This window comes from Zootoca vivipara, chromosome 8 (genome assembly GCF_965207765.1).
Source record: "Zootoca vivipara chromosome 8, rZooViv2.hap1.1, whole genome shotgun sequence".
Classification (NCBI taxonomy): domain Eukaryota; kingdom Metazoa; phylum Chordata; class Lepidosauria; order Squamata; family Lacertidae; genus Zootoca; species Zootoca vivipara.
The window spans coordinates 69786124-69799838 of record NC_142591.1 but is presented as its reverse complement, the minus strand read 5'-3'; the positions used below and the strand labels follow the sequence as shown (position 1 = coordinate 69799838).

At 41.7% G+C, this 13715-nt stretch overlaps 1 long non-coding RNA gene across 2 annotated transcripts; it reads right to left on the bottom strand.

The window, feature by feature from the left end:
- Positions 1-1539: 1539 nt before the first annotated feature.
- LOC148684890 (uncharacterized) lies at positions 1540-13166 on the bottom strand. Of its 2 annotated transcripts, none has more exons than XR_015951584.1 (3): positions 12706-13166; positions 3224-3352; positions 1540-2191 (listed from the first exon to the last, which is right to left on the bottom strand). It is a non-coding gene; the product is annotated as an uncharacterized LOC148684890 (long non-coding RNA). The 2 variants fall into 2 exon arrangements; XR_015951583.1 differs by having other exon boundaries at positions 3236-3352; positions 12706-13165.
- Positions 13167-13715: the final 549 nt, after the last annotated feature.

Sequence of the window (13715 nt, the reverse complement as noted above, 5' to 3'; positions counted from 1 at the left end):
ATCCCTGATCCCAATTCAGGGTTCCCCCGAGTAAGAGCTTGCCTTGTTGTCTGCCATTACATCTCTACTTGGTTTATTCTCTGTTGTCATTGTTTCCTTCAGGATCCCAAGGCTCTGGCCAACGCATCATCCTGATTTACATCCAGCATTGCTTTGGTCTACATTCTCCATCACAGAATTTGCACAGAGATCCATGCTGCATCTGATTTTGCCTTTCAAGAAGCTTCTTGCTTCTTGTCATTGTATTTCCACCCAAGTAAACTGAGAGTATCATTAAAACCTAATGTGCAGTTGACAACGATGATGACTATGCTAATTCTGTCCTGTGCCACCAAGTCTTGCCACATCAGGAATGAGCAGAGATGTGGCAAGACTTGGTGGCACAGGACAAAAATAGCACAGTTATCATCATTGTCAATTGCACACTAGGTTTGAACCTAGGCTGAGATGGAGAACCTCCCATAATCCCTGACCATTGGCAGCACTGACTAGGCCTGATGGGAGTTGGGAGTCCAGCAACATCTGGCATGCCAAAGCTTCCTCGTCCCTACTTTAGCCCTATCCAATGGCATATGATGTGGCACTTGTATTTTAGTACATGGAAGAAACCACAGACTTGCAGACATGTTGAATAATTGTATTGGCCTATATGCGCATGGATGTTTCTATGCACGTGGATGGATTCCCTTTGATAGAGCCCACCTATATAACATAACATTTACAGCACTTAGCATAGAAAAAAATGCATTTACTCCTGATCAAGAGTGGCTGTCCTTCTGCAAGACATGAAATAATTTGATTGCCTCTTAAAGATATCATGTCATGAATTTCCAGTGAATTCCTATTTCCCATTTTATGGCACTCAGATTGGTTTATAACAACAGTCCCTTTTGGGATTAAAAGCTCAGGAGAGTCATATTTCACTTGTATCTAAATCCAATAACAGTGTACTTTTCTGTGTGAGTGGCTGTCTGTCCTGATAAGTTAGATGGTTGCTAAAATGAATGTGTCACCCCCTAAAATAAATACTAAATTAACATCACTGCTCCAAATCTATTTACCAAAGCAGAGTCCCTCTCCCAAGCTGAGGTGGGGAGGCCACTTGAAATGTGTTCTCGAAGAAAGTCTTTCTAGAATAAGGATGAAGAGTAAAAGAGGCAGTTTTATATAGTGGGTAGAAGGGAATGTATAAAGCAGGGTTCCCAAACTAAGGCCCGGGGGCCGGATGCGGCCCAGTCACCTTCTAAATCTGGCCCGCGGATGGTCCGGGAATCAGCATGTTTTTACATGAGTAGAACATGTCGTTTTATTTAAAATGCATCTCTGGATTATTTGTGGGGCCTGCCTGGTGTTTTTACATGAGTAGAATGTGTCCTTTTATTTAAAATGCATCTCTGGGTTATTTGTGGGACATATCCGTTCATATTTTTTTTCAAAATATAGTCCGGCCCCCCACAAGGTTTGAGGGACAGTGGACCGGCCTCCTGCTGAAAAAGTTTGCTGACCCCTGGTATAAAGCTTGCTCATATGGAGGAAGTATCCAGAAAGAGTGGTCCAGACTAGAGGGGGGGTGGTTGTATATTTTTAAAATACACACTCTTTTTTTTAATGTTTCTTGTCTTTTACTGAGGATGCTTGGATCCAAACTTTAGATAGATACTGTTAATAAATATGCAAGTTGAAAAATAAACACTACATGCACATACACACACAAATGAACTGATCAAAACTCCCGGTCAACACAAATGGACAAAGGCTGCAAGCCTAGATATGGGTAATAAACTCCATTGGATACAGCATAACTTACTTCTGAGTATTACTGCACACTTCATAATAACAAAATTTGGGGGATTATGCTGCTTCATAAAACAGGAGGGCAACAATATGCTTCATTGTGTCTCCCCCCAAAAAAATCCCTGAGTGCCAAGAGAAAACTAAGCCTTGGGTCACATCCACACCACACTTTTATAGCACATTTATACCTCCTTAAAATCATGGCTTCTCCTAAATAACCTTGGAAACCATAGTTTGTTCAAGAGAGCCAGTGTGGTGTAGAGGTTAAGAGCGGTGAATTTGTAATCTGGTGAACCGGGTTCGCTTCCCTGCTCCTCCACATGCAGCTGCTGGGTGACCTCGGGCTAGGCACACTTCTCTAAAGTCTCTCAGCCTCATTCATCTCATAGAGTGTTTGCTGTGGGGGAGGAAGGGGAAGGAGATTGTTAGCCACTTTGAGACTCCTTAAGGGGAGTGAAAGGAGGGATATCAAGTCCAAACACCACCACTTCCACCTCCTCCTCCTCCTCCTCCTCTTCTTCTTCTATCTGGTAATTGTAGCTCTGTTGGGAAACTACAGTTTGGAGGATTCTTTGATGGAAGCCATGCTCACCTTTAGAGCAATGTTATATCATTGTAACAATGATGGAGAATCCTGGGAACTGCTGCTTGTTAAGGGTGCTGGGAATTGTAGCTCTTTGAGGTCAGCACCTTAACAAACCATAGAATTCAGGATTCTTTGGGGGAAGTCATGACAATTCAACTGGTGCAGGAGTCCTTCAAATGTATGGCATGGTTGCAACCCACAACTCATACTGGCTTCAGTAATTCAACATCCATCAAGTTTCTAAGAGCATGGGACATTGTTGTTGACACGTTTTGAGTGCCCGAGTTTCACAAAGAAATAACTGCAACTCTGTATTGATTTTCTTCTTAACCAGACTCCTTTGCCATTGATTTTTTCCTTAACCAGACTTCATGCCTCAAGCTTACCTTGCTAATTACTTCAAATACCTGAAACCAAGTCTTACAACTTGCTTCCGTGCATTCCATTTAAGCCACCTCACTTCAGAGGGATCCTATTTTATCGACTTCCCTCGGAATGAGGCTGCGTGGTTCAAGGCTGCTTTACTAATTAGATTGGATATCCGATACTAATTATTTTTGCTTGTTTCAGGGCATTTCATTTAAGCCAGATTACAATTTAGAAACACATCCTGCTGTGCCTGAAATAATCAAGCTTGTAAATCTTGTAAGCGGAAGCACCTCGCATGGGTGGCCTTATTCAGCCTGACATGACAAATTTTGGGTGTTTCAAAGGCCATTGTGATATGGCAAAGAGGCAAAGGACTACTTCAAGTCCTTCTGGACATGTGCAAGCTTTTGATAGCTCCTAATCATGAGGTTCCAGATCCTAGATGTCTAATTTTAAGCATAGTGCTTACAACACCTGCTCTCAGACCTTTCCCAGGATCTTCACCTCTCATTTCTAGGGTGGTTTTTCATCTTTGCTCTGTGTTTCGCTAACACAGTCATCCATCTCCCACACCTCTCATTATTTTCTTTCCAATCCATTTGTCTGTGAAGGAGAAATGAAACTCTGCATTATTTTTTATCAGTGCCCCCTTCTTTTTTAGTGCAACAGAGTAGCAGAATGGGCAAAGCTACTTATCTTTCCTTCAGATGCAAAGTATTCAGAAAACAAAAAAAGATGGTCTAGAAGTATCCTGGAAATTATGAAAATGAGTCCAAATCAATATTTCAATAATGAGAAACAGAGAGAAGTGGATACACTTTTTTCTTATTACTCTTATTCTTATTACTGCTGCTCCAGAGAAGCGGACACGGAGCAATGGATTCAAACTACAAGAAAGAAGATTCCACCTAAACATTAGGAAGAACTTCCTGACAGTAAGAGCTGTTCGACAGTGGAATTTGCTGCCAAGAAGTGTGGTGGAGTCTCCTTCTTTGGAGGTCTTTAAGCAGAGGCTTGACAGACATATGTCAAGAATGCTTTGATGGTGTTTCCTGCTTGGCAGGGGGTTGGACTGGATGGCCCTTGTGGTCTCTTCCAACTCTATGATTCTATGATTCTTTCTCCCCTCCCTCTTTCATTTAAAAAATATGCATCGGAGAGAAATTATTATAGCCAAGTCTGAGTAAAGTTTAATTTTAACATATTTTCACTCCCCCCTTTATGATATTTTATGCTCCTTATAAAAATGTTTGTTTGCTTATTTAAATTGCCTACAATTGCCACCAGGTATGTCACCACATGACCAAATTTGATTGGCTATATATACCTATCATGAGATCTTCTTTTTCACTATGCAATCCCTGTTTGGAAAAATGGAGAAATACGTAATAGAGAAATGAAAGTGTCACTGAAGAAGGAAGATTAGGAGGGGTGTGGCAATGGTACTAAATAGTGGCAGCAACAACTGAATAGATTTCTATTTCTATTGAAGAGATTTCCCAGCAAAGTATTTTTTGCAAGGTATTTCTATTCTACCAAAATATTCAGTGCTGTGAGAACAGGATGCTGGACTAGATGAACCATTCGTCTTACCTATAAGGCTCTTAAACAAAAACATTTCCTCACTGTGGGAAGTGAGGTTACAGGGAACCAGGCAAAGGGCCTTCTTGGTAGTGCCTCCCACCCTGTGGAATGCCCTCCCATCAGATGTCAAGGAAACAAACAACTATCTTATTTTTAGAGGACATCTGAAGACAACCCTGTTTAGGGAAGATTTTAATGTTTGAGGTTTTATCGTGTTTTTAATATTCTGTTGGGAACCGCCCAGAGTGGCTAGGGAAACCCATCCAGATGGGTGGGGTATAAATAATAAAATTTTTGTTGTTGTTGTATAACATATTCAGTTTGTACTTAGATATAATGATACCAGTCAATTGCAACTACACAACCTTACTTGAGATCAGATGCTGCGTCTTGAATCTGCAGGGTATACTATACTGATTCATTCAGGATAGGAATTGTTCAGTATGAATCATTTGTGATTCTTCTTCACACACAACACACACACACTTTCTGCCAACCTCAATCAGCAGTAAACTCCATCGACCATTGTTTGAAAATCAGCATACCAATATTAGCAATACATACGGTAACAGGATTACTGCAGATAGGATTCATTCGTTCATTCTTTTATTGCCATTCTACATTCCAGACTGCAAGTGTCTTAACCTGAGACTGTGTGTGTACCGACACTTTATCTTGGGGTGCTCAGTGTGCAACTGCCAGAAGCAATCTATACCAAGCTGTGTTTCTGAACTGAAGTCAAGTCTGACGATCTGAAGAGTCAGCAATGGGAATGACCGTGACATTTCTGTTTAGTCTCCTTGCTCACCACACCAGTCTAGCATTATTGTCATGAACCAGCTCTTGCTTTTTATAATATCCAAGAAATAGAAAGCAGGAAATGTAGCCTTAGCTAAGCATCACCATAGTCCTCCAATTATCCCTTTTATTGAGCTTGGTAACATTAATGCCCATAATGATCCAATCCGAACTATATTTTTGACTGTTTATCAGTTGCTGCAATACAACATTTCCGGAAAGAAATTTAACAAAGAACAATAGCTGTGAACCGAACTGTTGGCATAATTGGTTTTTTACTTTAGAAAAGGCCAGGCCCGGCCCTACGTGCAGGCTGGGTGGCGCAGGGCACCATGGCGCCAGCCCGCCAGGAGGGCGCCGCGAGCTGCGCCCACCCGCTGGCCGACCGGTCCGCTGCGCAGCTGCGCCTGCCCGCCCGCCTGCCACGCAGCAGCGCCTGTTGCACCCGCGCGGCGCCCACCCGCCCACCGCGCTGGGAAACGGGGTGGGAGGGCGCCGGAACGGGGCGGGAGGGCGCCGGAGGATCCGACACACCACGGCGCCGGGAGCACTTAAGACGGCGCTGGAAAAGGCCAAGGAAATCATTCCAAACTGAGTCATTTTCATGTGGATCCTAGCAGTAATAATTGCGTGTTCAGAACCAAATATCTCCCCCCTAAATAAATTCACACTTGTTCTCGGAACCGAGAACAAAAAAGCCGCTGCGCAAAGAGTTCAAAGGGAAAATTAAGTGGGCAGCGGCAAGCTCTCAGACCGGTAGCACTCAGGGGGCAAAAGCCCCTCTAAGGGGAAGGGAAGGGAATAATTAACCAAGGAGGGGAAGAAAACAATCGGAAGGTATTAAAGGGAAAGAAGGGATAACAGAAAGAATTCACCAGGACGATCCATCGAAGATAAATCTCTCTCGGCTGCACAGAGGACATGGTGTTAGCTTGTTCTGAATGCACGCACCAAAAGAGGAAGCTCCGGGTCGCGTGCATGGGTATATGTAGGTCCCTCGATCCATTTGGACTGCGCCCCATTGGCCAGATTGAACCCAACATCGAGGGACCTACCAATTGGGTGTTGTGGCTGACCGATCTTACCCACCCACAACACAGGAGTTCAGTCTCCAGGTCTCACCGCAACATGTGCCCTCTTTTAGGGAGGACACAATATATCAGGACACGATATATCACACTCATTTAAGCACACCACATGATTGTCCTGAGTTATAGCAAATCCGTACCATTGCCTCGTTTATCAGAAATCCTTTTTTTCAAATGGGAAGGGTGTAAAGATTGAGCAAAGTACAAAATATTATATTTGCATTAACTCATAGCAACACAGTGTTTAAAATGTTGCACTCTCTTCCTATCAATATCGAGTTTCTTCCTTCACTATGTGCTTTTTACATAACATGCAAATATTCTGGAATTGTACAGAGGATCGCAAAGTCATCAGCACTTTCAGAAGATTTCCTCCCTTGGCCATTCCCCCCCCCCCAGCTGGCTCCAATGGACTGGTACAGATGTAGCTAAGCCAAGGTCCTGATCTATTCAGTTTTAAAAGGCACCTGTGGACTATCCATTTGTCCTCATCAGTGTGATTTACTGTTTCTCTGTGACTTTGGGAACCCATGGAAAAATCTGGTATTTTCCCATGCCATGCTTTTCTTAAAAATAACAAAAAATCAGCTGTATGAAATAAACCATTTGGGAAAGAGGTCAAGGGCCCCATAGAGTCAACAGTATCATTATACAATTCATTGTGGCTCCAAACACCAATTTGAAGAGGAGAATAGTTAGTCTATTGAGCCTGACCAAATACATTGCCATCCATAAATTTTAACTGCTCTATCAGGAGACCTAGCAGTAAATTTCTTTTTAAATGGCTCCATATGATTGCATTCCCCAACAGAGGGGCCTTTACCACGCTACCAAATATATATATATATATAGAGAGAGAGAGAATTGGATCGCACTAATAGCACACTTACGCTATTGGTCTGTGCAGTGTCAATGATGACAGAATGAAGAGACAGCCGGTTAGGGCCCATACGAAAACTTGCAGCCACCCGAGGGTCCTTAAAAGTTCACTTCTTCAAGAGGCATTTCACATATAATTACTTTTAATGTAATGAGTGGAGAAAGAAAGTTTCAGGCAGGAATCAATAAGGTGTGGGAAAATGCTATTAGACACAGACATGAATGCTGCTGCCTAGATCCCACAAATAGGATATTTGGGACCTCCGTAATTTGCCTCCCTCCACAACCACAAGTTTGCAGGACTCCTGCCAAGTTTTAGCATCATATGAACATAGGAAACTTCTTCCTGCTGGGTCAGTATTCTCTTCACTCTCCAGGGTTCCAAGCAAGCAACATTTCCAGCCCTACCCAGTGACGCTGGAGATTGTCTGGGAAAGGTCTCAGGGACAAAAAGTGTGCTCTACCACCAGGATTTGCATATAAGCTAAACAAGCTATAGCTTAGGGCCCCACTCTCTTGGGGGCCCCAAAACATTTTTTAGGAAAAAAAAGACTGAATGTACATTTCCAAAATATAAGGTAAAAATAAAATAAAATAAAACCTACATACAGCAACAGTGTTTTGTGTTGTGTAGGCTCCTGTTAGGTCCATAAATTACCATATAGCATATATTCAGCACAAAAAAACAGCAAATTTGTTGTTGACAAAGGACAGCTGGACATATAAAGGGCCCCATTGCCTTCAGTAGCTCAGGGCCTCATCAAACTTAAATCTGGCCCTGCACAGAGCTACAGCACAGAATTGTACAATAGTATTCTCAGGAATGGTGCATCCCATTTTGCCGCTTGAGGTGAATTGGGAAGTTCCGCGCTGCCCTGCTGCTACATCACCTGCACCGAAGCATCCTTTACCTAGGTGGCACAAAGAGATGGCAGCAGGTTCCAGTGAGATTTCACAAGATTTGGATGCCATCTTGCAAGAGCTGATGCTGGTGCTGCTTCAACAGAGGGAGGGAGGGTGCCCATCTGCTGCCCGAGGTGACTGCTTCACTTTGCCTCATGGTTGGGCTGGCCCTGAGTATTCAATACCAGGTTGCCAGGTCATGTGACTGAGCTGAATGGGCTTAGGATCCAGCCAGATCCCTCTCCCTACCTGCCCTGTCCCATACCACCACACCTCCAGATTGCTGATTGGCACTCTGAACAGGGTTATTCTATACTGCAACATTTTGTTACAGGCTCCACTTGCTGACAAATATTTATTTCCTTGACTGAAGGGTGGGGTTGGAGGGGGGAAACCTTCTGGAAACTTTCATCAAATGTCAAACTTGTGACCAGCAACTCATGCAAAGGTGAATGAAGTAATCTCTAAATGCCAGCCTCCGAGAGGGTGTAAAAATTGTTACCATAGCAGTTTGCCGCAGTCAGGGAATGGTCATGCCCTGAGAAAACAAAACAGAACAAAAACTGGCAGGTTCCTACATAATCTCTAGGTATTAAGTGTACTATTGGATTCCTTTCTTTTTAGAGTAAACGATATATTTCAGGGGAAATAACGCTGGAGACTGCTGTTTTTTGTTTTGCCTTTTATGCAAAAAGAAGGAATGTTAATTTTTGTTTAGCTGACGCAAGCATAAATCATCGGAATGCAAATGTTGCTGGACAGAAATGAGTGAAATTCAGTGGTCACATAACCTGACAACCTCTGCCACAGATCACAATTTTAAAGGCAAAATAGCAGCCACTGTCCTGCTGATAAACGGGTCTTGGATTTGGTGTAACTTTATGCTGGCATAATTTGCATAAACTTGCTTTATGCCATCTTCCTGTGCATAGGGTTGCTCACTTGTTGTTTAGTCGTTTAGTCGTGTCCGACTCTTTGTGACCCCATGGACCATAGCACGCCAGGCACTCCTGTCTTGCACTGCCTCCCGCAGTTTGGTCAAACTCATGTTCGTAGCTTCGAGAACACTGTCCAACCATCTCGTCCTCTGTCGTCCCCTTCTCCTAGTGCCCTCAATCTTTCCCAACATCAGGGTCTTTTCCAAGGATTCTTCTCTTCTCATGAGGTGGTCAAAGTATTGGAGCCTCAGCTTCACGATCTGTCCTTCCAGTGAGCACTCAGGGCTGATTTCCTTCAGAATGGATAGGTTTGATCTTCTTGCAGTCCATGGGACTCTCAAGAGTCTCCTCCAGCACCATAATTCAAAAGCATCAATTCTTCGGCGATCAGCCTTCTTTATGGTCCAGCTCTTTATGGTTGCTCACTTACTTAATAAATATTATTTGTATGCTGCCTTTATAGAGTGGTTTACTAATCAATCCCTCTTCATGGGGAAGCTCTGAGAAGTGTACCTCTGGGAGGGCAATTAGGGATCTCTAACAATATCTGGTACTCTTAACTAACTACAGTTTCCAGGGTTCTCTGGGGAAAGCCGTGGCTGTTTAAAGTGGTATGATACTGCTTTAAATATATAGTGCAGATGGATCCCTACTACCACTTGCTTGCATAATTCCCAAGCAAAATCCAATTGGGAACTGAAACAAACAGGATGCTGAACCATATAGACCTTTGGTGTGATCCAGTAGGATGCTCAGGAAATATATGAATATGGATTAATATGGATGATCCTTATGATAAACTGCTTTTATTTAATATATTGTATTTAATATATTGTATACTGATGTGAATACCGCATGTCCTGAAGGCATGGTGATTCCTTAAAATAAAATTTAAAAATTTGCTGCTGTGATAAAGAGGTTTCTAGGTTTCTAGGTATCTCATTTGCTAGCATGTTTTACAATGTGGATGGAACATTGGCTAACAGAAATAAGACAATATTGGGGAAAAATCTGAATTTTTAAACAGCAATCTCATGCAAATCATATGCATTCCCCTCCCCCCACCCCGTTGCTTTCTAATGATGAACCAAGATTTTTACTTAACAGGAAATAATCCAGGTGGTTATAAGGGTATACCTCTGCCTGTGTCTCTGTGTGTTTCCTTCAATACATCGCAGCATGTTTTCAGAAAGCTCAAACTGCAGGGAGCCATTTTGAGTTCTATAGACCTCCAATAAAATGTATTGTGGCCGCTTGATATTAATTTTGAGACAGTTGGGCACAGTCAAAATTAGTACCAAATTCAGCAATAATTATTAACTCAGAAGTTGCAGTACTTATCCATAGAATAGTTTGATTGCATTAACTAATCAAATTCAACGTTGTTTGGGAAAGGTGTCGGCAGCAACCTCTATGTCTCACAGAGCCACAAAAAAAACCAACAACACTCACATCAGGTTTTCATTCCCATCTTTTTGACCAGGCATGTTGTTGACCTTCAAGTTGTTGTTGGACTTCAACTCCTAGTAGCCCCAGCCAACATGAACAATGCTCAGGGATAATAGGAGTTGAAGTCCAACAAAGTATGAAGGTTCACTGGTTGCCCATACCTGCTTTAGAACATTGTTGTGTTATATAGTTCAATAGAGATGAGATGTTTGGGGTCTGTAGAACAGTTTTAAAATAATGCTAATTTTGTGATGACCCAGGAAATGTGAAACTACATTTAGGACACTAATGCAAAATTTTGCATCAACTGTGATTTGATTATGCCAAGCACTTAAGCATTGTGATAATGTATGGGATGTTGTTGTTGTTGTTGTTGTTGTTGTTGTTGTTGTTGTTGTTGTTTTCTCATCAAACATCACAAGAAGGGAGTTGTCATGGGTTAATGATTTAGCCAGTACATTGCAATTCCCATCCTCCTCTATTTGCTAAAACCTACCTTAAATTCTTTTATTTCATAGGATGGTACCAACAGTTGCTAACTAATACCCCAAAGCCCTGGAAAACAATTCTCAGGAGTCTTTCCTCTGGGATCTTCTTATCAGTAAGACTTTAGGGCCTAATGAAGACATGTGAAGCATTGCATTCTCATTGCTTCCTCTTAACTGCTGGTGTCGAAAGCTAACTTAATTTTGGGGGGAAACAGAGGCAAGGGTAGCTCAGAAAGGTCTATGCTTAGATATGAGCTAAGCCAAAACTCAAAGAGATAATAAGAAATGTGTTGTTTCCAAACCAGAGAGAGAGGGACTGTTTCATGCGACCTATGAAATCTGTACTAGATTTCTATTTAGTGAACTGGAAAATTGGGATAAACAAAGCCAATTGATTGCTGAGGAGCAGGCTGGCTTCCAGAGAGAAGAATGCTCTTGACTAGTGCTTGCCTTTTGTGTTATTTGGTTACAGAACATCCAAACAACCCAATGTGAAAGGTAACCTGAGCTTGCCTGATTCTTGCGAGCCTTTATGGTCTTCTTTAAACTTTCTTTTTATTGTTAGTTAAGTTCTTACTGTCCCTGTTTAAGTAAATACCAATAACTCTGGAAAAAGAAGGGGAAGCGTAGACTTCTAGGGCACTTGAGAAGGGGTTCTGGGACTATTGAGTCCCATTTTAGGTCTCTGCTAAACTACAGAAATAGTTCTGTGAGAAAATAAAGCGACAAGTTAAAGTCTTCCTTACCTGAAGTGTAACCTTCCTCTTCACCTGTAATAGAAATATGGTGCATGGACAGTTAAAACAGTTATCCTTTCACATCAGTTATCCTTTTACATTCTAAAAGGGCCACTATTATTATACCATAACCCTCTTCTCAAGAGTCCCATGGACTGCAAGAAGATCAAACCTATCCATTCTGAAGGAAATACTTTGGCCACCTCATGAGAAGAGAAGACTCCCTGGAAAAGACCCCGGTGTTGGGAAAGATAGAGGGCACAAGGAGAAGGGGACGACAGAGGACGAAATGGTTGGACAGTGTTCTCAAAGCCACCAACATGAGTCTGACCAAACTGCGGGAGGCAGTGGAAGAAAAGAGTGCCTGGCGTGCTCTGGTCCATGGGGTCACGAAGAGTCAGACACGACTAAACAACAACACCAAGATTAAATAAAGAACTTCTAATGTATTGGATAAGCTTTTTTTATTGGACAAATAAAATATCCATTAATAGTTGGAGTAAGTAGCATGAAGCCTTGTTTTCTAGCAAGGCGTCTGTAAACATCTTAAGTGAACAGGATATGAACATCTAAAGAAGTCAATCGAAGTCAATATATTTGGCAAAGGCCCCCATTTAAATGTTTTGACACTCAGTCCTTGGCATGTTGTGAGCACAATGGATGGTGTCCAGCAGACATATTTTTCAAGAGTGGATGACTGCTTGAGGAAGTCATCCATGAGTTTACAATTTCAAACAATGTTTACATGGATAGTAAATATGATAAAAACCACTCATCTCTTTTTACAGGTAGGTAGCTGTGTTGGTCTGACGTAGTCAAAATAAAAATTTAAAAAATCCTTCCAGTAGCACCTTAGAGACCAACTAAGTTTGTCATTGGTATGAGCTTTCATGTGCATGCACACTTCTTCAGGTATCTCATACCAATGTCATACCAATGACAAACTTAGTTGGTCTCTAAGGTGCTACTGGAAGGAATTTTTTAATTTTGTTTCAACTCATCTCTTTGATCGTGTCCGGCAGATAATTGACAATATATTTCATTTTATTTGGCACTCTTCTGTGAATAATGTTCCAAGTGTTGGATACTTACTACAATTAGTCTTAAATCATCTGGGATGGACAGATATTGAAGTTTGTTCTCAGCTGTCAAAATCAGGATAAAGCTGTCTTTTATTGGATACGCTTTTTCACTATAAGAGCAGAGGAAATTTGAAGTAAATTCATGCAGTAAGTGGCTGTGTCTCATTTAGGGGAATCGCTTCATATAGACTGATAAGACTTAATGATGCCAAGGTTACAAAGCTGATTTCTGTATGAAAATGAAGTCACAGTGTTTATACTTACAGTACCTACTGGGGATTTGAATCGCCGACCTTCTGATCAGCAAGCCCAAGACTCAGAGGTTTAGACCACAGCACCACCTGCGTCCCTGGGTATGCTATAGGAAAAGCTTCCACATGCAGTCCAAAGCTTCTCTTTGCACATTTGCAGAGGATACAGTAAATGGGCCCTGCTTTGTTCTGGAATGCCAACACAGAATGTGTGCATGCTAGTTCTCTCTTACTTTGCCTGAAGCCAAAATATACTATGACAGATGTGAGTAATTTTGGACAAAATGAAAGCATTGGTGCCAAAGACGTTAGATCATTAACCAAGTAGATTCCTGCCCAGGACCTCTGCAGAATGCAGCTGCAATTCCATGGCAGAGAATGAAGGAAAGTGTTCACGCTTGCTATCACAGTTGTAATTTATAAATTATTTATGTATGATAAAAATGGAGTGTGAAGATACATTAGGATCATCCTTTATTAAAATGTTCTAGCTCAGTTGAAATAAAGTTTTAAAAATGCTTATGACATACTGGACATAGATTAAATGGGACATTAATTTTCCTGTCTCCCTGCCCATTTTAGAGGGGGAGATACACACAAAGTTAGCAGTCCAAATGACTGTTTCCATGCAGCTGAACTGATTATACTTGATGTAAAGTGACAATTGATAACAAATTGTATTGACAGACCTTGATTGGATGTAATTACTTCACCCAGAGAATGGTTCTGAACAAATTAACCACAGCAGAATCGCCTTTTAATGATAAAA